The sequence below is a fragment of the Centruroides vittatus genome, unplaced genomic scaffold (genome assembly GCF_030686945.1).
Source record: "Centruroides vittatus isolate TY-2023 unplaced genomic scaffold, ASM3068694v2 contig_329, whole genome shotgun sequence".
NCBI lineage: Eukaryota > Metazoa > Arthropoda > Arachnida > Scorpiones > Buthidae > Centruroides > Centruroides vittatus.
The window spans coordinates 3,720,635-3,744,910 of NW_027122113.1; the positions used below are offsets into that span (position 1 = coordinate 3,720,635).

At 26.6% G+C, this 24,276-nt stretch overlaps 1 protein-coding gene across 1 annotated transcript in view; it reads right to left on the reverse strand.

The window, feature by feature from the left end:
• The window catches only part of LOC136973889 (latrophilin Cirl-like), a 66,312-nt gene extending 61,411 nt beyond the window's left edge, over nt 1–4,901 (reverse strand). The window contains exon 1 of the mRNA XM_067268666.1: nt 4,436–4,901. The gene's annotated coding sequence lies outside the window, so the exon portion shown is untranslated. The remainder of the gene's footprint in view (nt 1–4,435) is intronic.
• Nucleotides 4,902–24,276: the final 19,375 nt, after the last annotated feature.

The following is a 24,276-nucleotide window of genomic DNA, read 5'->3' on the forward strand; positions in this document are numbered from 1 at the left end:
TTCTTTTTTCCATGTTACTGCTGCTGCATATTCATTAATCTTTGATGAACTGAATGGTAGCTCTAAGCGATTTTTGAATAGAAAAAAAAATACATAAACCAATCAGGAATGCTATTTGTTAATGGAATTCACTATTCTTTCTAGTGAAATAAGTAGCTGAATGAGAGAAAAAAAAATAACACTCAAACAATTCATAACCTTTTATATATAAATAGCCTGATTAAATAGGATTTATTCTAAGTAATATGCGGTTATAGATAATAATATAATATATATATATATATATATATATATATATAAGTTGGTTTGGTAAGGAGTAATTGGAGATGAACAGGTGAAAAGTGCTCTTTTATGAGGAGTGGAAGGTGCCCTTCTTATGGCCTCACCTAATCATAGTCTGAGCTGGTTCAGAGGAAACCACTATACAAGGACGACCTGTGAATGGTTAAGTTTTTATAATAATTTTTTACTTATTTTTTTTATCTGAGATAATATCTTTTAAACCGAAGAAATTATTTTGCTTTCTTTTTCTAAACTTTACACACGAGGTTCTATCCATTTATCTTTCGAATTTATGAAGGAAAGTCCTTATAAAAAATTTTATAAATGTATTTTTTAATGTTTTTTTTTCCTGTAAAAATTCTGCAGTTTTTTAATGGTTTTAGAGGCAATAATTGATAATATATATTAGTTTGAAATTTGAAGGGAAAAAAGTAGAAATGATGCGAGTAAATAAATAACATTTTTTAAAATTTACTTTCGTTAAAATAATATAAAAATTCGTTATATAAGATTTTTTATTTTATTTGTATTATTAAACTCTCGTCTAGTCTTAAAAGTTATTTCATTAAAATATAGAAGAGACCAAACAATATATATATACAGTATATATTTATATACTTTTTTTGTGTGTAGTCCTTGAACGTTGCTATGGAAACAACCTCGTCCCTTTTCTGCTTAAATTTTTCTCGATAAGGACAGAGAAAATCACGAAAATTGCCCATTCGGAATTTTATGGCAAAGGAGAACTAAATGAAAGTAAGTTTATCGCCAGTCGTCGCCTTTTGTGCAAAAAGAAATAAGGGAGGAAAAAAAACAAGAAAAACTTTCACCTGGACTCTTTCCGTGCAAACAAAATACTTCATATGTCAACCATCCCAGCGGAATATCTGTCAGACTAGTAAAAAAAACTCAGATATAAATTCAGAATTTATGTAATTTTGACAATAAGTTTTGGTAAAGTAACATCCCTAAAGACTTTAAGAAGTGTGGTGCTACATGGCTAAGAAGGACAGACAACTTTTATACAAAGTTTAGTATTATAACAACATTTATATACCTAGGAATTACTCTTTCACGAATTCATTTAAATCCAGGAGATGGTTAAAAAATAAACATAAATCTTAAAAAATATATATATATTTCTTTTTTTATAAAATAAAACTAGAAAGAGCACTTATATATGTGTACAAAGGTAGAGACTACCTGCAAAGGATAAAAAAAAAAGTTAAACGTAATTTACAACTCACGAACCAATAAAGTAGAATTTGCCTAACAATTCTCTGTCATTGAACCTTCTTTACTTTGCATGTAACTCCAAAGACATAACCTTATTTAAAGCTTTATGTATATTTATTTATTTTTTTAATTCTTCTTGTAAACAATTGGAAATAAAAAACACGCCATTGCAACTCAGTTACCTTGTTTATAACTCATTGTACGTCCCTCAGGCATAATAGAGTTTAGTATAGAATAGGCTCGATCTTGAGAAAAAATATAATTTTTTAAAGGATAAAATTAGGTTTTTTATGTACAAAAGTAATTATTTTATTTATAAAATAAAGAGTAAAGCACTCAGTTTGGTAGAAAAAAAAATATGTATATATATATATACATACTTGTATATATAGATATGTAGCTTCAGTTGGAAGAAATCAATATATACTTCATTTTATTTCTGTAATAGTATATTTACTCTAGCTAAAGTCGGGTCTATATATTATTTAAAATGTAGAGACCCGAAAGAGACCACAGAGACCCGATGGAGTCGCATCTATATATTAAACGTGGAGATGCAGCTCCTTTGGGCAACGAACAGCTCATCTTCAATTTAGAGTTGTAGTTTGCTTTCAGAATTGCGGAACTGTATCTAAATTTTGATTTTAATAAATGGTTAAATGAATTTTCCATTTAAAAAAAACCAATTGACTTGTTTATCGAGGCTTAAAATTATAGAAATATTATTTTTATAAAGGCAGGACTATTGAAAGAGAAAAAATAATAATAATAACATTAATCAATTATTTAATGTAAATTTAGAGTAGAAATCTTAAAATTTTATTATATTAGAAAAAATTGCATCATTTTGCACCATTTGCTTCACTTTTAATGGCCAAATTTGGGCCATTAGAAGTAAAGATGCAACACCTTTAAAATTATCTTTCAGAATGGAAATCTGAAGCTAAATCTTTGATTTTAATATAATTTCGAGTAAATTTACATTAAATTTTGAGGTTAAAACACATTAAAAGTGCAAAGAATGTGCTAAAATTCATTTAAAGGTGATGCATTATGAATTTTATCTCACCTCTAAACTAAGTAAAGCTTATTCAATAGTAAAAATTGGACGAAAACTTAATAAATATTAGTAGTAAAAATTTATTACCTGTATTGTTTACTGTAAACCAACATTATTAGAATTCAGAAAACAATATTAAAACAAAGAAAGACTAATTAATATAATAAAAACTTAGCACCTTTATGTACTTTTAAACCAATTAGTTTGAGCAAAATTTCTAAAATCTTACACTTCAGGAGTCACAAACGTAAGCTATTAAACTTGAAGATGCAACCCTTTCAGGCAAAAGAGTATAGAAGTTTGCATTCAATTTTAAATACAAAAATAAGCTTATAAAATATAGCATTATGACGTTAACTAGAAGATAAAGTAGAGAATTTTTGCTTTTTTTTCCCTTTTCTTTTTAATATTATAAAAAATTATTAACTAATAGGAATGACGACTTACACATTCAACATATTGTTTTATCGAAGTCTCTAATGGACGGGTTAAATAATAATCTATTAATTTATCAACAGAAGACCAATGGGTACATCGGAAGTTACATTCCCCTAGGGTAACGAAGCAACAAGCACCTTATATATATCGTGACAGTCATCAATGCAAGACGTTGTCGCCGCGGGCCACACCATAGCGTGTTGGTCGTCTGTCATTTATAATGGGAAAAATACTTTAATTACGTCATTCCTCTTAAAGTATAGAAGAATGAGAACGAGAATTTCATTTTAGATATTATTCCTTAAGGTTATTTCCCTTCTGAGAAACAATCCCCTCCACTTCTATCCAGTACTAAAAATTTCGACTTCGCCAAGACGGCAGGCTGTGAATGGAACTTTAAACTATAAAACATTCGACCTAATAGTGTATATTTTAAGGGAAAAAAATCCGCAAAAAATCCGAATTAATTAATAATTACTTTTATAATTTTCTTCGTAGTCAGTGAAGCAGATATACTAATTATAAGCATCAACTTAAAAATCAATTTTTAAGTAACGTAAGTATTGTTACTACAGAAAAAGAATTGCTGATTTATTTTTTTCATTCATCAGGATTTTTTAAATCGAAATTAATGGGAAAAAGTTAACGATTGTTTAAAGAATGTCTTCCTATTAATCATCCAAGCTACATACTTTAGAAGAACTTAAAAGTTATATTAGTAAATTCGCACGAAATCTAGTAAAAAAAATTAAATGTTTTAAAGTGTTTTAACCTTTGGCTCCATTCATTAGTACAAATTTTTTAACAGAGAGATGAAAGAAAAAATAAAAAGAAAGGTCTTTCTTCAGACACAAAAGTATTTATGAGCAGTTAAACTATGAAAACAACAAGGCTATTAAGCCCACGATCACATTTCTTATCGGATACGCTATTTTGGTCCATAGCCAAAATTTCTCCTTCTCCACGCCGAAAGTACCCCTAAATAGTTACAAAATTTTAAAGAGGATCCTCCTTAAACGAGTCGAATTAGCCAAATCAAGCCAGCAACTTTTTAAAATCCTATAAATAAAATCCTTAACGAGAATATAAGTACTAACCTAATCGTGGAAATAGTAGTAAGATTAGCCACCGAACTTTTATCTTCTTCAACGTTTTATTAATCGCAAAAGTTCTACGAAAAGGATCACTCCCACCGCTTAAAATCCGTAACTTTCTATTGTAAACAGCTCTAAGTTGAAGAAAAACCCCGTTAAAAGGCCTCCCTTCAAGGTTAATAAAGAAAAAAAAAAAAAGAAAAAAAGAGGAGAGAGGAGAGAGAGAATATATATTTATATATATACATAATATATATATATATAATATACATATATATATGTATATATATATATATATATATATATATAAACTGCGATGACTTACCTTGATGCAAAGTAATCTTGAAAAGGGCATTCACATTCTCGAAAATCCAAACAGTTTAACCTCACACAAGTCCTTTTATTTCTTTAAAGTAATTCCATTTTCTAAGTTGCAACTAGTGTTCTAGATTTATTTATTTGTTTTCTTTTTTGAATTACTTAAAATATATTTTATGTATTTTTATTTGAATTTTGTTCGGCAGCCACTCAAAATTCGGAATTCCTACCGAGTTCAATCACGTCAGACGGGCTTTGGAAAGGTTGTTTCGACGCGATAGGTTTCGGCATCTTCTCCAAACTGGTTTCTTGGACGTGTGTGTAGGGAGACGACCTTTTAACACACACGTTCCGCTCATCTGATACTCGTCTCCCATTGGTCAGTGCTTGGCCTTAAATTGTTACTAACGCCATCTATTGTGAGAACGGTGTACCACGGAATGCCAATACCCGGATGTGTTCGTTCTCTCTTCATCACTTTACTTGTCTATGAGCTAAAATAACATAAATGAACTTACCCTGATGCATTAACGATTTCTTCTTTTTTTTTTTTAATTTTAATCCTTACGTTCCTTCTCCCCATTTGTATGAATGTTAACGTGTCACGCTCGTTTTAATAGTTAATTAATGGAACAATGCCTAAATTTAATTCTCGCTTTTGTTAAATGGATTAATTATTTTTAAAGTTTTAACGATTATAAAACTAAATTAAGTAAAGTTTAATACTTAAATGCTTACCTGTAGTTTCTATTTTCGCCTTCTTCGGTATTTTCCTGAGGAGTTTTTTTAATAAGAAAATGCTTAATGATGTAAAAATAAATAAAATAAAAGGAAAAATATCTTTCTAAATTTATAATATTTAAAAATATAGCTAAATATTTAAATAAACAACATTATTTCTGATCTGTAAGACCTAATTGCAGCATCCATAAATCCAGTATAATAAGACCTGTTAATTGATAAAGTACTAGTAGACAAGATAAGTTTAAATTAAGTTAAGGACACAAAGGCATATTAATTAAATTATACGTAAATATCTTCGATTTTTAAGCTTCTACCTTTGAAAAAAATTACGTCTAAATTTGGTATAGAAGAAATATGGGGAAAAAATTAAAATAATGAGAAAAATATGATCAAAATTATCAAAATAGACTGTAAATACGATTAAGAATTCTTCTTATAGAAGGAAAAAAACAAAATAAAATTTCTTATTACATATAAACTACAAGAAAAACAAAGGTACAAACTACAAGACAAACAAGAAATAAGACAAAAGATTCTCATCAGGAGATAGAAAACACTAAAATACTGTATTTAAATGTAATTTGAATTAAACCAGTTTATCTCGAATACCGTCGACTATTTTATTTTCAATTTTCTAAAAAAAATCAAAAAATAAAATAAAATAAAACAAGAAAGGTACTATGATATAATCAATATTTACGTCCTGTTCCCTTCCCATTGGGATGCTTACATAGCTGAGGGAATCGAATCAAACGGTTTACAATAATCAAATATTTATCAGGATTCATTTTTTTTTCTTTACTCAAAAATAAATTTAATTTAAATTTTTTCCAGAAAAATAAATAGTAATAATAAGAAACAAAAACAATTTTGCAGAATTGTCTGATTTTTGGCTCGGACAGTCGATGAAAGGTGTTATAAACTTGTATATAAAAAAAAACTGCATTGTTTCCCTACATATAAAGGGAATTTTTCGAAAATATTCCCTAAAATTTTCATTTTAATTCACTTAAAATAAGATAAAATCCCTGTAATATATAACGAAGAGAATTAAAAGAATTCTTCGTAAGTGAATGCACGTTTGAACTTCATCTTTGAAAAAACCCTTCTCCATTTTTATTTTTCGAACAAATTTAAATTATTTTTTAAAAGAAAATATATGCAAATGGGTAAAAATTATAAATCAATAAAAAATTTTTTGGTTGAACTTAGAATAGGTTTACGCTACAGTTCATCTACACGCTTATCCCAATTATCATTAGTAAACAAGTTTTTGAAGGAGGAGGAGGGTTAATTTTAGAGTTATGTTGAGTGAAAACACCAAGTTTATCGAACCATCTAATATGTTAGGCAGCAGCCAACGACAGCAAAAGACAATAGAGAAGCGTAACAGTAATTAATTATGAGAGTAATTGTGTAGGAAGGTTTTTATAATTGCGGTCAATCTGTTGACAGCTGTTGAGTTAGAAACTTGTTGGACTGTTGAACATCACTTAATTGAAGAACAAATGTTCTAAGTGTAATCAAGCAAACGTCTAAGGCTTCCTTTTTTTATTATTATTATTATCTTACTTTTATTTATTTATCCTTCAGAATTTTTTTTTACTTCGCTAGTTTTGCATGTTGTTTGTTTAACTGAGGAGCTTCTGGGGGTTTTCCCCCCTCCTTTTTTAAATTTAAATATGCCAAACTGAGATCATATTTCAAAAAACAATGTGATTGACCAAAATTTATTTCCAAATATAAAAAAGGGGGAGGAAGATAACCTGGTTAAAGCGATAGCAAACGTGAACCGATGCAAAATTTGCATAAGTATAGGTGAAATGGCCCGTAGAATTGATAAATTCTATGCCATAATCTTTAACTAAAGTTATCCATTTTCTTTTTAAAATAAAAATTTTTCCATATTTTAAAATTTATTTTTTCAATTTTACAGCTTAAAATTTAAATAAATAAATTTAATAATATAATTAAATGTTTGATTTTATACAAAAATTCCTATCAAAAATGATTGATTTCTTTTTGTTTTATTTAGGAAAAAAATGTAAATAAAATACGTTAATATTTCGTGATGTAATAATAAAATTAATTAAAATCTCATTGTTACGTAGAAATTGACGTATTTTAAATTTCTAATTATTACGTCACTTTAATATCGTATAATCGATTTATGATTTGACGGTTTAAATAAATTTGCGTTATGACGTAACAATTGTTATTTTAACAAAAGATAATTATTAATTTTTAAGCAAATTTATGATTTATAAATGAAATTCGATTTAATAAATTGTTTCGCATTCTTAAATAATAATAAAAAACTTATTATTAATAATAAAGGAGAAAATATAAATTAAATTAATTGCCTTATAATAAATTTTCAACATAAATTTTTCTTATAAATTAAATAAATAAAAAATAATAATAATAAAATAAATTACTTGATGACAGAATAATTGTTATTAGAACAACAAGATAAATAATAAATTTTTTTATTGGGGCAATTATTATGATTTAAAAGGGTTTTATTAATAAAATATAAGAATAAAATATATAAAAAAATGAAATTAGTTTATTGCTTTATAATAAATTTTACTATTTTTTCCCTTTTTTATTCGTAGTTTTGAAACAGCTTAAGTCAGCATTATCGAGAAAGATCTTTATATTCGCTCAATATAATATATTCAGCCGAAAATATAGGTCAATTCAATAAAAAAAAATTATAAAATGAATAAAAAAATTATGCTGATCATCATCATGTTCAATTGAAAATTTTATAGATCTTTAATGTCAAAATAATTTCAATTTTATTCCCATTTTTCCATTATCTGTACCCATTTTATATTAGAAAATAATCATAAAATATACATATCTATAATATTTTTTATTATTTTATATTCTACAATTTATATATTAATATATATTTAAAATAAATTTTAAATTAAATTTTACTATATTTTTTAATATTTTACTTTAAAATTTATATACTAAGTATAATATATTTAAGAGAGTAAAAAAGTAAGAATAAAACTTAAAAATATATTATTAATATTTAATATTAGCGATATAAATATAAAATAAAATATTAAAAATATTAATACCAAATTTTTTATTAATGGTGCGTTATAGCTTCATAGGGCCCAGGCGAATTTGAATTAGAAGGCCCCTTGTACTCGTAGATCCTAGGTAATTTCTCTTTTTGCCCGTAAGATAACTCAACGCTGACTTTTATTTTGGGTTTTTTGCTTATAAATGTTATTATTATTATTATTATTTTAATAATACAGTCAAACCTCAAATAGCTGCCATCTCCCAACAACGTCCATCTCTAAACAGTGGCCATTTTGTTTTTTTTTTAAACAAAAATGCATATAAAATAACCTCCAGAGAACGGCTATTTTTTACGTTCCTGTGAGGTTGTACTGTATACTATTTTATCCAATATTTTAATTACATATTTAAATATAATTTTTAATTATTACTTTAAAATTTATAAGGAAAATAAAAACTAAAAAATTTTTAAAAATTTAATGAATTTTTTAAAATAATTTTAACAAAAATAATTAAACAAAATTATTAAAAAATTTTTTTAATAAATTAAAAAGTTCTTACATTAAAAATATTAATTAATTAAAATTTTTTTACTTACTTAAAAAAATTTAAAAATAATAACTTAATTAAAATTATTTATTTTTTACAATTTTTTAATATAAAAAACACGATCTTAAAAATACTTTTTTAATAGAAAAATCCCTAAATATAACTAAATATCCCTACACATGATCATAAAAATCCCTAAATATCTATTTTAAAACCAAACTTTTATATAATAAATGAATCTAATTTTAATTTTATGTTTAGAAATGGAATTATATGTGACATTATTATTATTTTCCATCACTTAATACAGTAAAAATTCGTTTACTCAAAATTTTCTTGTATGCTTTTTCAGCAAAAGAAACTCGCAACAAAGAGAAAAAAGTAAAAAAAAATGAAATAAAAAAGTTTTAATAAAAAAAAATAAGATTCCCGAAGAAAACATTGTTGAGGAAGTTGGCAACAAATTATCTTCCAAACCAAGGGAAGGGAAAAAAAATTAATATAAAATTTCCGAAGTTTTTTAATATACTTTCCTTTGACCAGACTTATAAATTGAAATTTCGAAATTATTTTAATCTGGAAATATATTTTGGAAGAAGAAAAAAATCAGGGGGAGGGAGAAAAAGAAGAAGAAGAAGAAGAAGAAGATCAAGAAGAGTAAGATTTGCAGTTTTAACATCTATTCATCCCTTTGTTAATCAAGAATATGCTTGCAATTTAAGTCAGAGAATTCAATTAAATTCGTCGTTGTGGGGACTAAAATCTTTACAGATAATAAATAAATTAATTAAACTAGAAATTAAATCAATCTAATTAAATTAATTCTAAAGATAATCACATAAAAATATATATATATATTTTTTGTGTAGAATAAGAAGACATCATGGCAACCGGCTTCGTTGTCGAATTTATTATTATTATTATTTAATATTTTTATGGACGTACGAGGCATTATAAAAAAATTGGTGTCTTTAAAAATACAATCTGTAAACGTGTTATAAATATGTAAAATTTATTACTTCATTTTATATACATTATTTTTAATCTTCTTCTTTAAAGTGCCAATTTCTTTTTACTTGTTTCTTTTTTTTAAAGCTTTCTTTTATATACTGTTGCCTACTAAAATAAGATGTAGAGAAACTTAAAGACCTTAAAACTACTTACCTGTACGATCAACATCAGACATGTCAGCAGTAGTTTGATGTATTACTGTAGGGCTAACACTTGGCAACGTATAAATTCTTCAGGATACGTTCATGTCGTTGTGGCAATTTATCATTCTTCATCATTAGTTCTGCGGCCCTCAGGATAGTGTGAATTACCACAATAACATGTGAACGTTTTCTCGATTGAAACGATTTTGTTTCAATTTATAAGTCTTTGTAATTGTTGGGGATTCTCTTCTTTTATCCCCATTGTCGAGTCTTAACTGTTAATTCAAATTTAATAAGGATTAACCCCAATTTGTTTCGTATTGTGTTGAATGTAACCAATTCCCTATCGCCTCTAGCTTCGGATTTTTAGGCTATTTTACAATTATTTACGATTTTTTTTTGTAGAAATCATAAATAATTTTGACTACAGTGGCTAAATAGAAGTTGTACAATTGCGTAATTGTATAACTTAACAGCTATTTAACACTTGTATTTGGCGTAACAATTAAAATTACAACTACATAACCACGTAAACGTAACTACAATGTACTATCTGTACGTAATATTTATAAGTTCGCTACATAATTGCAACGTAACAATTATGCAACACCCATATAACACTTAGCAAAACAATTACGCAACGCCTACACAACACCTACAAAACATCTAGGTAACACCTGAAACGTTGTGTAAGAGTTAAACAACTATAATAAGAATTTATTCTTCACTTGTCACTTCTGAAAACATTGAAAGATTTATTTGTTTTCATAAGTTAGCGTGAGTCGTGGAAGGTTGTCAATATGTTAAACTATGATTTATCAATAGACTTAAAATACATAGAATTTTATATAAATTCCATACAATATTATGAATTTATTTGTTCACATAACTTAGAATTATACCTAATATTTCTCATTAAATGTCTACGTTAAGCTCTAATTTATCAACATCAACTGCTTCTAAGAATTTGAAGGATTTAGTAAATTAGATCTTCCTCTATTTATCTTCCAACAAGAAAATATAAACAGGAAATTTTTCAATTTAATAATTAAAAAATTTATTTAAATAAGGCTAAAAACATATCTAAACTATCTAAGTTTAGGGCATATTACCAACAAAAACATTCTCTTCTCTTTGTAAATAGGGAAATTTAGGGAAGGATATTTGTAAGTTAATACGCTGTAAACTCGAATTAACCGCAGTATGGCAAGTTCTTTTATATAAACAATAATACAAGTTTGTAAACTAGAGTTAACTCGAGTTTAGGCCATCTTACCTCACCCTTCCAGACTCGCGTGTTCCAAAAGACTTTTTCAAAATAAAAAATCAATATTAAAATAATGTATTAGTTTAATAAAAAAAAAAATATATATTTGTAATAAAGTACAGTCCCTGGGAATTTATTTCTTAAAGATAATATCGTCTAAATATGTTTCGTTATTTCGCTGGCACACTTCTACATAGGAGGCAAAATTTCTGAGAACTGCTCGGCACGTGTTTTCCATGATCGCTGCCATTTCTTCTCGGATATTTTGCTTTATTTGATCCAGAGAGGTAGGATTATTGCTGTATACCTTTGATTTAAGGCAGCCCCACAAGAAAAAATCCATTGGTGTCAAATTGGGGTTACGTAGAGGCCAGTTTATGTCACCTCATCTGGATATCGATCAACCATTTGGTTCGCGAAGTTAAGCAGCACTATCAGTTGGCTTTAATTCTTGAACCAACTGTATCTTGTAGGGGTGGAGACACAAGTCTTTACGCGTTATGCGATGTAGGGAACTTTTAGGAAGATTTAAGACGCCCTTTTGCAAACAGAGAGAGCAGGAATTGCTCTAACTGACTAGCGCACGCTCTACACATTTTCCTCACTTGTTGATGACCTCGGTCGCCCCATCCGAGGTTTCCTCATCGTCGAACCAGTCTCTTCAAACTTCTGTACCCATGTTTTCATGAGTTGAGTACTCTGTACTTCATTTATGTGACGCAAGCGATGAAGATTACAAAATTTTCGCCGCGCTATAATGGCAAAATTATTGTTTTTGTAAAACTCGCGCATGCAGCACTCCTGTGAAACGCTCCATAGTGACTAAATTTCCAAGAATGAGGCTAGGATCGGTATAAGTCCCACGCCTGTACCGTCGGATGAGTTCGCACAGTGGGTAAAACAAATTGAGAAAGACATTTGGGACACCGTGTATAAAGGAAAAACAATGGTAAGTATACAAAAAAAGTTCCATTTATTTGTATAAATATTTTCAAAGCATTCAAGATTCACCAAACACGAATATTGAAAGGTGAAAGAAATTTACTCGTATCAAAATATTTATCTTCCAACGACAATTTTATATATATTTCTTGTATCTTTAGTGAAAGATCTTTCAAGTTTTGTATAAACTAAAGAAGAAAGTTGGGGAAATTTTTTTTTATAATATAATATTTTTTTTCCTCTTTCTTTCGTATGAAAATCCGATTTGACTAAACTATATATCAGGCATAGGCATACAATCCATAAACAAAGAAAAATAAATATTCGTTGTAAAGCAACTATCAGTCAAAAAATACATTTGTTTACAATAAAGAATATCGAATGAAAACACTTTTTTAGAAAAAAATATTCTATATAAACGAAAAAATATTTTTTTATGTTTCTAAATAACAAATTGTTTACAGTTTTCTTTTTGTTTCTTGTTGACAGAGGATTTTGTTTGGGTTTGGTAGTTTTTTTTTCTTTTTACCTTTCTCTCCCTTAAAAAATCGTATTCAACAAGCTTTTCTGACATTTTATTATATTCTTGAATAAATATAAAATGTTTACAAAATTAGTTTCAAATAAAATGCTTAATATAAAATACTTTATTGACTGAAAGAAGATGTTTGGAGTAGAAAATAAAATTAAAAGAAAAAGAGGGATTTTTTTTCCTTAATAAATATTTCTTTTTGTTGTGGGATTATATTAAAAATTATTTCTGGGCGATTTATTAAATTTATCTTCGTTTGAAGAGCGAGAAAATCGGAATAAGTTAGGCGATAAATTAAATTTTCTGTCGCCAATGCTTGATTGCGATTTCAAGCAAGCGATGCGATCGTATCGCATCGCTCGTAGATACGTGGCGATAAGATCGTATCGCGTCGCACGATCGCTTTGCTTATAGGTTTTAGAAGAAAAAATCTATAAGCGATTGTGCGAGGATATGTGTATCTACGTGCTCTACATGCATACAATCGCATCGCTTGTAGATGCGATTGTATGTAAAACACGTAAATATCATTCATTCTAATCGTTTAAAAATCAATGATTTCTTTTTAAATTAAGAAAATTTCACTACAGAATCGCTTCTTTCATCAAGCACTTTCCATTTACGAATATTGATTACCTACAGACAAACACACGCGCCCTTTCAAAAGAGAGAAAAAGTTAAGAATTAGTTAAAATCTTCTACCAATTTCTCGAATTTAAAAAACATTTTCTTTTGATATTAATTATTATAAAATAAAATAAATTAGGAAAGAAATAAAGAAAAGAAGAAGAAAATTGAATATGAATATTCAAATATTTAATGAAGTATAATTTGAATGAAGAAAGGAAATCGAAATCACATGTATTTGGATGAAGATAACTCGAAGGCCAGATGAGGTAGATGATTACAGAAAAAAAGGGAAGAGGGAAGAAGATAAGATTATGAGATTGAATATTTTATAGGAATAGAAAAATCAGAAAGAAGAATAGATGCATGAAACTAAGCTTAAAACTGTAGAAAAGATCTTGTAAAATTCCATCATTTTCTTGCTTAATATAGTAAAAGTTTTAAATCGAGTTTGTTACTCTTGCGGAAATTTTCGATCCTCGCTGTAAATTTATACTTTACTTTCATTAAATTGTAAGATTTACGACCGTGTACTACTTAAAAGTACACAGTAATAAAATTTAGCAGTTGATAATGATGTAATTGCATTTAAATTTAATCTTTTAACTCTTAATTAACTCCGAGTATTTTATAACAAATATTCCAACATTTTTACTCTTCTATTTCTTTATTTTTTATCTAATTTATTTTAAAAATCTCGCTTAATTTTCTTCTTAAAATAAGTGATGAAAATGTTTAAAAAAAATTAGCCAATAATTTATCTACAGTACAGTATTTTATTGACTCAATGATAATATCTTAAACTTGACTATAGAAGAATACAAAAATAGTTAGTAAATTACTGTATAAAATATAATTCAATAAATTATTTTAAAGTAAATCTACAAAATTTTTTTAAAGAATTAAAGAATTAAATTTAAAGAAAATCCTGTAAAGAAGAGGATAATCTTTATCCAGTTTGAGAAGAGAGAGAGGGGGATCTAGCTTTATTTTCTTCTCAATTTCTCCAAAGAAATTGGAAGAGTTATGGTTAATATTTTGTCAGATTAAGCGTGTTCCAGTTAAGTTTAAGTATATATATATAGTTTGCTTAGTTATACGTGAGGGAAAAGTTAATGGTCTCACAGAATAGATTTGTGAAGTTAGACAGTAAACATCGTAGTTTAAAGGAAGATAAGAACAAGATGTACAGTACGTCAAGCTACTTCTTAGTTTGATAAAATGTACAGGTTGTATAATAGCACACTTAAAACTCACAGTTTATTTAAAATAAGTAGAGTCGCTTATTTAGTAAGATAATTAACGTCTGATCTTAGAAGATGCGGTTGAAGATGCTTAGAAGATACGATAAAGTCTGCAAGATGGATGCTTGATTTGTTGCTTCCTTCTTAAACATATTAGTTTACATTATATGCCTCATAATTAATTTGTAGTTATACGAAAAATTAATTTAAAATTCCGATAGGGAACGAAGTAAATTCTAGATTTAATCACTAGAAACGATTAAACAAAGCTAATTAGAGTTAGCATCCCCATTAAACATTATATAAATTTTATAAATTTTTAAGAAATAGTTTCAATTCTTTTATAAAAATTATTAAAGAAAAATTAAATTAAACAATAATTAATCAAATACAATAAAAAATATATGCTTTCCACCTGAGATTTGTGTCTTGCCCCTGTACATCGTCCTTTTCCTGTTAAATAGACGACCGGCTCAACTCTGCTAACTCTTTTCAGAAAATAATTTTTAAATTAAAATAGCATATTTTTTGGAGGAAATCGGAAGTTAATATATGGTTAATCATGGTCTTATGTCCCTATATTTTTCATATCGGGTCTCGATTTCATTTTCTCTAATTCCCTTTTCCAGATTAAGGAAGGACAGACAGATAGACAGGTAGACGGACTAACAACAGTGAGAATTTATAAGTCTGTAATTTTTAATATTTTCAAATTGAATCCCAATTAATTATAAAATTAAAGTTAGAATTTCTGAAAATCGAGTTTTACGTGGAAACGATAGCTTAAATACTAGGAAATGTAAGCACTTTTCGTATATTAATTATAATTAATCACTAATTAACAGCTTAATTTTGAATATTAATTATAATTGATATTTTATTGCATTTATTAAAACTTATAAAATTATTATAAATTTTGCTACATTCGAGTTGAATAATTTAAATAACACAATTTTATCTTGAATAAAATCAAGAAAATAACTCATAATAAATATATAAATTTGTGTTTACGTTGAGAAAATATAAAAATTAACTTAGTTAGTTAATTTTACAATATTTATCTGTAAATTTAATTATTTTAACAGCATTTAAAAGTGTAGCTTTAAATCAATATTAGATCACTGAATATCGAACTAGAAGAACTTTAAACTTTATAAATAAACTATTTTATAATATTTTAAAATTAAATTAAAGGGGTAAAAATGTGTTTAAACGTAAAAAATTTACTAAAAAATTGTATGATGCTATTTTTTAACTTATAAAATTAATAATGTTGAGTAATAAATTATTATTATTATTATTTTTAATTTTTAAGAATTCTAAAAAGTTTTTAAAGAATTTTTAACTTTTTATTAAAAATTTATTATAATTTCTATCGATTTGTACCTTAAAAAATCTTTAAAAGTTACTTTTAAAGCTTTAAAAATAACTGATTATCGTATATAATTGATGAGTTAAAAAACAAGATTTTAACCTTTTAAAAAATATTTCTTGTTTCAATTTTATCTTAAAAAACTTAATTTTTATAACTAAACAATTTTATAAGTTTTTAAAATGAAATTGAATCAAATAATATATATATATTTTAACGTATTCAAAGTTTAAAAATGCATTAAAAAGTATAAAATATTACTTTTAACTCATCAATTATATTCGATAATCAATTATTTTTAAAGGTTTTAAAATAATTTTTGTTTTAAATCGATAAAATTATTAATTTTTAAAATAAATTTTTAAGTCTTTAATCCTTAAATACATTTCACCTTTAAGTTTTATCCTTAAATCCTAAAAAATTATTTTAAAATCCTTAAAAATTAAAAAATTAAAAATTTATTATTTACGAGTTAAAAACATCATGGTATAATTTTTAAGTGAATTTTAAAATTTTTAAAACATTAAAAAAACTCATTTTTTTTTCTTCAATTTTATCTTAAAAACTTACGAAATTTTCCATAGCAATAAATGGCAAACACATTATTTATCTCTATTACAGGAAATAAAAGTTTTGAAGTTGGAAAGGGAGACGTTTAATTCTTTTTTCCCCCTTTACTTTCGAAGAAATTTGTGAAAGTCGGCATTTTTTTGCTAACACACGCATATATATATACATATACACGTGTGTATATAATCAAGATAGTTAAAGCTCGATCAGCATTTTATCAAGTCCTTTTATAACCCGAGGAAGGAGGTGACAAGATGCATTTTAAGTCGTCACGTGCTAACGAAAATACCCCATGTTAATTTTCGACTGTAAGGTTGGGGCCGACTACTTCTTCTAAACTACTCAACGTGACGTTTGTCCAAATTACTTTAGGGACTTTTTTTTATTTACTTAGAGACTTGCGGTCTCTATCGAACAGTTTTGTGAGAAATTGGTAGGGAGGGAGAACACCTAACTCTTCTGTGTCTTAGATAAATGATCTACTTGTTGAGATCCTTCTTCATTTTGTCAACGCCAAGATTCATTTAAAAAGTTCTAATTAATTAAAAAAATACTTAATTTTTTTTGATACAAAAAATTAAGTTTAGGAAAAAAATAAAAAATAAATTGCAATCTCTTCGTTTCCTGGAGCTTATTTCTCATTATTTTCGGGTTTAACGTCTATAAATAACCCGTGTTTAACTACTTAAAGTGACAAGACACGTACGAGTCGCGTTATCTAAATGTCACCACTTCTAAAATTAGAAAAGAACAGTGAATTAATCTCACTCGAATTAAATTAATTGTTGATGGATTTAAATAGCCCAGATGATATTTTACCAAAGATAATTACTAGTTTACCAGAAGTTAGTTTGACTAAATTTAATTATTTTACTGATTAAAAGATTCGTTTTTTTAAAGCGAAATTCTCTTAATTTCCTCTGTTCTTTTTAGACTTAAGTGTTTCATTTTTTATGTAAAATTAAATTTGAATTTTTTTCTCCTTTTTTTTAAAAAAAAATCTTGTTTACTTTACATAAATATAATTTAATTTATGTTTGTACTTTTATCTTAAAATTGTTTTAAATATAATTACGCGAATTGAAAGCACTTTTCTCGTGATTTCTAGAGAAATATTGTGATGTTTCGCTCCCTTTTCTTCATAAATAAATGGTATATTACCTTTGGTTTAGTAAATCAAAATAAATCTTCCTCATTGGAGTCTCGCTTTCACGTGATCGTTGCTCCAAATTTAATTTCCTACAAGAATCTAGTCAGCAATGCACTTTGCGATTCTCTTCCCTTCTACAAATGGTTCTCATATTTTCCGAATCGCAAGGTATCATCAGGGTTTAACATTAATGGAAACATTCTTCCGACTACAGATTGATCCTAACTTTGGTATGCGGTATGTTGGCATGTTTATACTTTCTCTCCCTTAAATCCAGCATAAATACAATGTAACCAATGACTAGAATAAAATGTTAACTGGTTTTCAATGAGAAGAAATAGAGGAAAATGGTTATTTGAATGTTATATATATCTACTCTTTAGTCTAAGGTGATTTTGACGCATCTCTACGCGCGCGACTCAATTGATGAAGATTACCAGGTTAAGGCTGAAAATCTTTTATCTAATTAACACTTAAGGAGCTTCACATTTAACTTAACTCTCCTTCCCTTAATTTTGACCCATTAAAGAGCTCGTAAATCAAAACTTTTGGGCTCAAATTGTTAATATATACCTCAATACACTCGTCTAAATATCATTATATAAAAATGTATAAGGATTATGCCATTTTAAACAACTTATTCTGTTTAATAACAGCTTATAATCGTAGAAAAACATTAAATATATTGTACAAAAGTAGCAAAATTTATCATAGAATTAGTTTCTATAAATTGTTTCCTAAGATCAATATTTAAGATGAATTAAAGCAGTTTGATCCCCGATCAATCCCAATACACTACTGTAAAGTGTGAGTGTGACATTATATTTCATCCTAAGCAATATTAATAAAACTTTTCAACAGTTGGTATCACTGGAAAGTCATCAAATTGCGTGAGAGTACCCGTCACGTTCTTCATGATGCTCCATTATTCCTACAGGCATCGTGGTATCGTGGTATAGTTATTAATTTGCTACAGTACACCCTAATTAGGGGTAGTATGGAAAGACTAACAGGGGGTTGGACGACCAACCTGCGTCGCATCCATCACCATTAGCTAGGATTGTAGCTTGGCTGTTAAGCACGACTAACACACCCGCCACAAGATCTGGCCAATAATAATAGGTTAGTGCCAGATCTCAACAAATATTCTATTATCCCGGTCCAGGTTACAAAATGGCTGAAAAGACCTTTAAGGAAGGACCTTCAGGTGTGGAGAGAATACCGAGAAAAGGCGGTGCAAGCCTATAAAAAAATAAAAATGAAAAAAAGGAAACAAATTCCGCTTGGCTAATGGTAATTATCCAGGTTGGGATGATTATCTTATTATCTACGTAATAGATTTCGATAAATGGGTTTAGAATGAAAGAAACGTCCAAGAAAGTTTGCTCATTAAAAAAAAATGGAGATTATTATGTGATTCGTAAACTAAATCCTCTTAAATTACACTTTTCCTCTCTCTCTTTTCAGGTTTATTATTTAAGCTAAAATTTCTCTTCTTATTTTTTAATTTATCCTTGCTCGTTTTTTTAACTTGAATGTATCAATTTCTTTGACGAAAAACCATAATTAGGACATGAAACCGAGTGGAATTTATGAATTAAAATTCGGCACACTACGCTCATCACGTGACTAGTTAATTAGCATCACCTCTCACAATTAAACAGTAACGCTACTCCTCTTACTATTAAAATCATTACGCTCTCGACAAACCATGAAAATTTCTATATAAATAAGCCTTCATAAATTTAATTACACGTCATTAAATTTTCCTAAAACTTAGGCGTTTAGGAGTCAAATTTTCTACAGAATTAACTTAAATTCCTAAATTTTTGAATTGTCACTGCTTAATTTTGATTTGTTAATGTCAAAAATACTCGTTCATAAACTCTATTATTGTATTTAGCAAATCTCTGCTCTCAAAATTTAGGGATTTTCTTCTGAAAGTTCCTTATTTTTCTTATAATTTACCATAAATCAATGTAAATAATTATAGTTTATGGTAATATATGATTAATTTATAACACTTGAGCATAAATTTATAATTGCAACATTGTTTGCTATAGTAAACTTACAGTCATTTATGGTAAATCCTGACAAATTATGGTTAAACCATGAGATTAAATTATCGTAATCTGTGTTAAAGTTATGGTAAAACTACGAATAATTTGTGTTAAACTACATTTCTGAGCCATACATACGACTACATTTTTTGTTGAAACGATTCGTCGGTAAGTCTGTCAATCCAAAAAAAGAAGAAGAAGAAAAAAAACACGATAAAAAATATATGGCCTTAGATTTGAATGATAAATATATGCCAATCATGTAGTAGTAGTATTATGTTCCTAATTGTGTGCTGGAGGGTTTTACTTTGGTTTTTCCAATTGCTTTTTTATCACTGGTAGGTAATTAAGGTCCATTAGCGTTCACATGAATTGGCATGATTCCTACAGCTAAGCATAACAATGCATAATTATCCATTTGGGAGACTATGTTTAACATTCCTGTTTGACTTGAGACATTCACTTTGAATATTCATTACCACAACTTTCGAGATTTATTCTAAATATCAAACTATATGAATTATTTATTAAATCGACCCAATATAATTCTTGATAAATTTGGAAAAATTTACATTATGATATAATTTGCATTGACATCGTTATCTTCTGTTAATTGCATGATGTCAATGAAGAATATTTATTTTTATTCCTGTTTTTTCCCTTTCTAATGTTGTATTTTACGAGTTAAATTTTTAAATTTCTCATTTTTTTTATGATTTATTAAAGAACCGCACTTAAATTTTTATTTATTTTTATTTTTATTTTTTTTTATTCTTTTGAGTAGGAAATGTTTACTTCTCTCTCTCTCTTTTTCTCCCTTCACTTAATGTTTTCTCTCGATTTTGACCATTTTCTTCCTTAAAAACTCTATTTATATATATAGAACTTTTTTAAACAGTGCAAATGTCTAACATTACTGGGTAATTCAGCGTTATCTAAGCTATTACCCAAGGATAAAACTTTTTTTATGTGTATTTATTGACTTTTATAACTCTATTCTTAATATTTTTCTCCAATAAACGGTTTCTTTATACCAAAATATACTCTTAAAAAACTAAATAATTTAATCAGATTTTTAATTTAAAATGTTTTAAAAAATTTATATTTTAATTTTTAATTAAATTTACATAATTAAAAAGTCATATTTTCATATATGCCAGCTTTACTCAAAAAATTTAATATATAAGGTTTAGTTCTACGACTGATGAAGAATATCAATAAAATTAGAATTTTAATTAATTATTGCCTGAAATTTTTCAAATTATTTCATTAAAAAAGAATTAACTAATTTATGACATTAGAAAGTTAATTTAAGAAACTATCACGTGGTTAATTAAATCAAAATGCGACACTTTTTTTTTATTAACTCGTCATAAAGAATTTAGTCAATAAATTCTGTGTTAAATTTAAATTATCCAATCGGATCACAGGAAAAAAATTAATCAAATAAATAAGCCAATAACGTAACGATTTACTTTTTTCAAATGACACGTGATTCCAAACGTCATAAGAATAATTGACTAATAACGTATAAGTTCATTTTTAAATTATCCAATTATATTAGATAAATTTATTTTAAATAAATAAATCAGCCAATCAGAAACAATAAACTATTTAAATTTTTAAATAAAAAGTATTATTTCGTATAAAATCGTCATATTAAAAAAACTATCCAATAAACATCGAATAAATTTTAAACGATCGAATCACATCGAGGCAATTAAATAAATAAATAAATAAATCATCCAATAAACTGATTTTAAAAAATTTTCAAAAGCGCGAATGTCGTGTCAATTTAAAAGTGACGATTTTCGAATTCGACCAATAAAAGAGCGCCGATTGTGACGTACACGTTAAATTATCCAATGAGAGAGTAGAATGAAGGAATTTTAAACTGGCGTAATAAAATTGATGAATTCAAAGCGAGATAATTACAAAATATCTTTTTATTATACAACGAAATATAGGTTTAATGTGATTTAATAATAAAAGCCGTTATTTTGTAACGTATCCAGAAATTATTGGCAAACAAAAGAATATAAAAAAGAAAAATAATAAAAAAAAGAGGGAAGAATATAGCAAACAAGTGAAAGGGTTTCGTGACACAAACAGTTTCCAAATCTAATTATCTCAACGTAATTTACTTTTTTTTATATTCTTCATCTTTCTTTTGATCAAATCTGAAGTTTTCTCGGAGAATTTTAATGAAGGATAAGTAAATTTATTTTATTTCGAAGAATGTAAATTGCATTCGAAATATTTGGCATATGTTTCATTTCTAATGAATGATTGACGCAGAAAAAATAAAATAAAGTAATATATATATATAAATTCAAACGAATCTTATAAGATATTAAGCAAATAAAACTGATTTGACAAACATATAAATCATATTTATTATATTCTTTTTTTATTTATCAACTGATTTTTTTTATCTCCCTTCTTCTATTGGATGAAGGATGATCATTGCCTGAAGAAGAATAAGATAATTTTCTTAGAAAAATGTGGTAAATATTTACTGTAAACAATCGTTATTGAAGAAAGACCTAGCACAAGAATAAATATTCATTTAACAGTTAAAAAATTTTGTAGTAAACAAGATTATGAAAGTTTTCTGAGAAATTTCGATTTATTTCATTTTTAATGAGCTGTTTTTAATATTTTATTTATTTATTTTCTTTGTAAATTTTGAGTGTAACGTATTAAAACGAATTTTCCTTTCGTTAAATCTAAGAAATTTATTATTTTTATTGTAATGAACTTCTTGTTATGAAGCTCTGAATAAAATGTTAAAGGTTATTAATCGCTATTAAAATTGAAATTAATATACGAAATAGTAAATACATTTTAAATAATGTAAATAAATACAAACATTTTAATTTATTTTTTATTAAATATTAATAAAGCATTAAGAATTCCCCGATAATTTTTCATTTAAATATCTCTAACGCTTGTCGCGTATGCTTAGGAGCTACGCATACTAAGAAGCCTTCGATTTTCTCCTATAAATACTCATCCTTTGCATAAAAACTATACTAAATTTAATAAATTTGATATTTACAATCGGTATTTTTATCAGTTTACTGAGATATGAGCATGTTACAATGCGATACAATGCCTACAATATTGAAATAAGCAATAATTAAAACACGCTCAAGGTACGAAGCGATGCGTCGCGTCGTCGCATCGCTTCGCGTCTTATATTTGTTTTAATTAGACTGAAAATAATAATAATAATTAAACGTATTTAATCGTAACTTTTAAAAAATTTATTATTAAATATATTTAACAATTTTTTTATTTTACTTGGAGAGAATTTAAATAATAATTCTCCAATTTGTTATTCAGTTTTTTTCCCTCCCTTTCTTTTTAAATAAATAATAACTAAGCTTATATCTAAGAATTCTCTACTTTCAGCGTTAAAGATTATTTTTGTTTCAGTTCATTATAAGCGAAAAAAAGCATCTTCTCATTATTTTTTGAATCGAAGAAGATAAAAAAAGAAGAAGAAGAAGAGGAAGAAGAAAAATAAATCTGGGGGAAAAAAATCATGCAACAAATATGATTAGTCAAAAATGATCTTTTCTCTTCATAATTGTCACACAAGAATTTTTACTCTTGATAAAAACTATTTTTATAATTGCTGCTCCACACTTCAATTCCTATTCACTACCGTTTCTTCTAGTTAATGCGTAACAATTAAGCATCAGTTATTTCGTTGCTGCAGTAGTATGACTAATTTTTAACATAGAAAAATAGGTTTTAATAATAGTTCAAGAGCACATATCTATGACTCATCTTCATTATTATTATTATTATTATTATTATTTTGGATTTTAAGCTGAAATTTATCCGTATATATTACTGTAGTAAAACTCTCTACGTACTGCTGTAGTAATAAAAGCAATGCTTGTAAAATAATACTGAATTTTTTAAAAAATATATAACTTAATTACTATATTATTGTTACTTTAATAACATATATAAAATTAAAATTTATATAGTTACAGCTCTCACGTTCTTGGTTACACTTTTTTAAATATTGCAGTAACAAAATAAAAGCGTATATATTCGTATCTATTACTTTCTTTGTAACACCGTCCTTTAAAATTTAAATTATAATAATATCAATATTTTGTTATTGTAATAGCATATTCAATAAAAAGAATGAAGGAAATATTTTTTTTAAAATTAATTTTAATGGATATTGAAGGGCGAAAGTTACGATTTTATATATGTAATAATAACAACAGCATTATTACTGTTGAAACATATTACGTCTATAATATTTAATACAGACATACCTGCTGCTGCAATAACAGAATAATTTCTGTATATAGATTTCCTACAAAGAGAGAGTTTCTATAAGATATCGATTTTAATAACAGTACAGTCTCTATAAAGTGATTTTCGATCTTATTTTCCCCATTTCTTCTTGGATATATTAATAAAGTAACTTTAATATTGTTACTATAGTAGACTATAAAAATAAAAATTTCGGTTATATAACTGCAACTTTCACTTACTCGTTGCATATTTTAAAATTTAAATAAGATTATTAGCCATGTTTTGTTACTGTAGTTGCATAT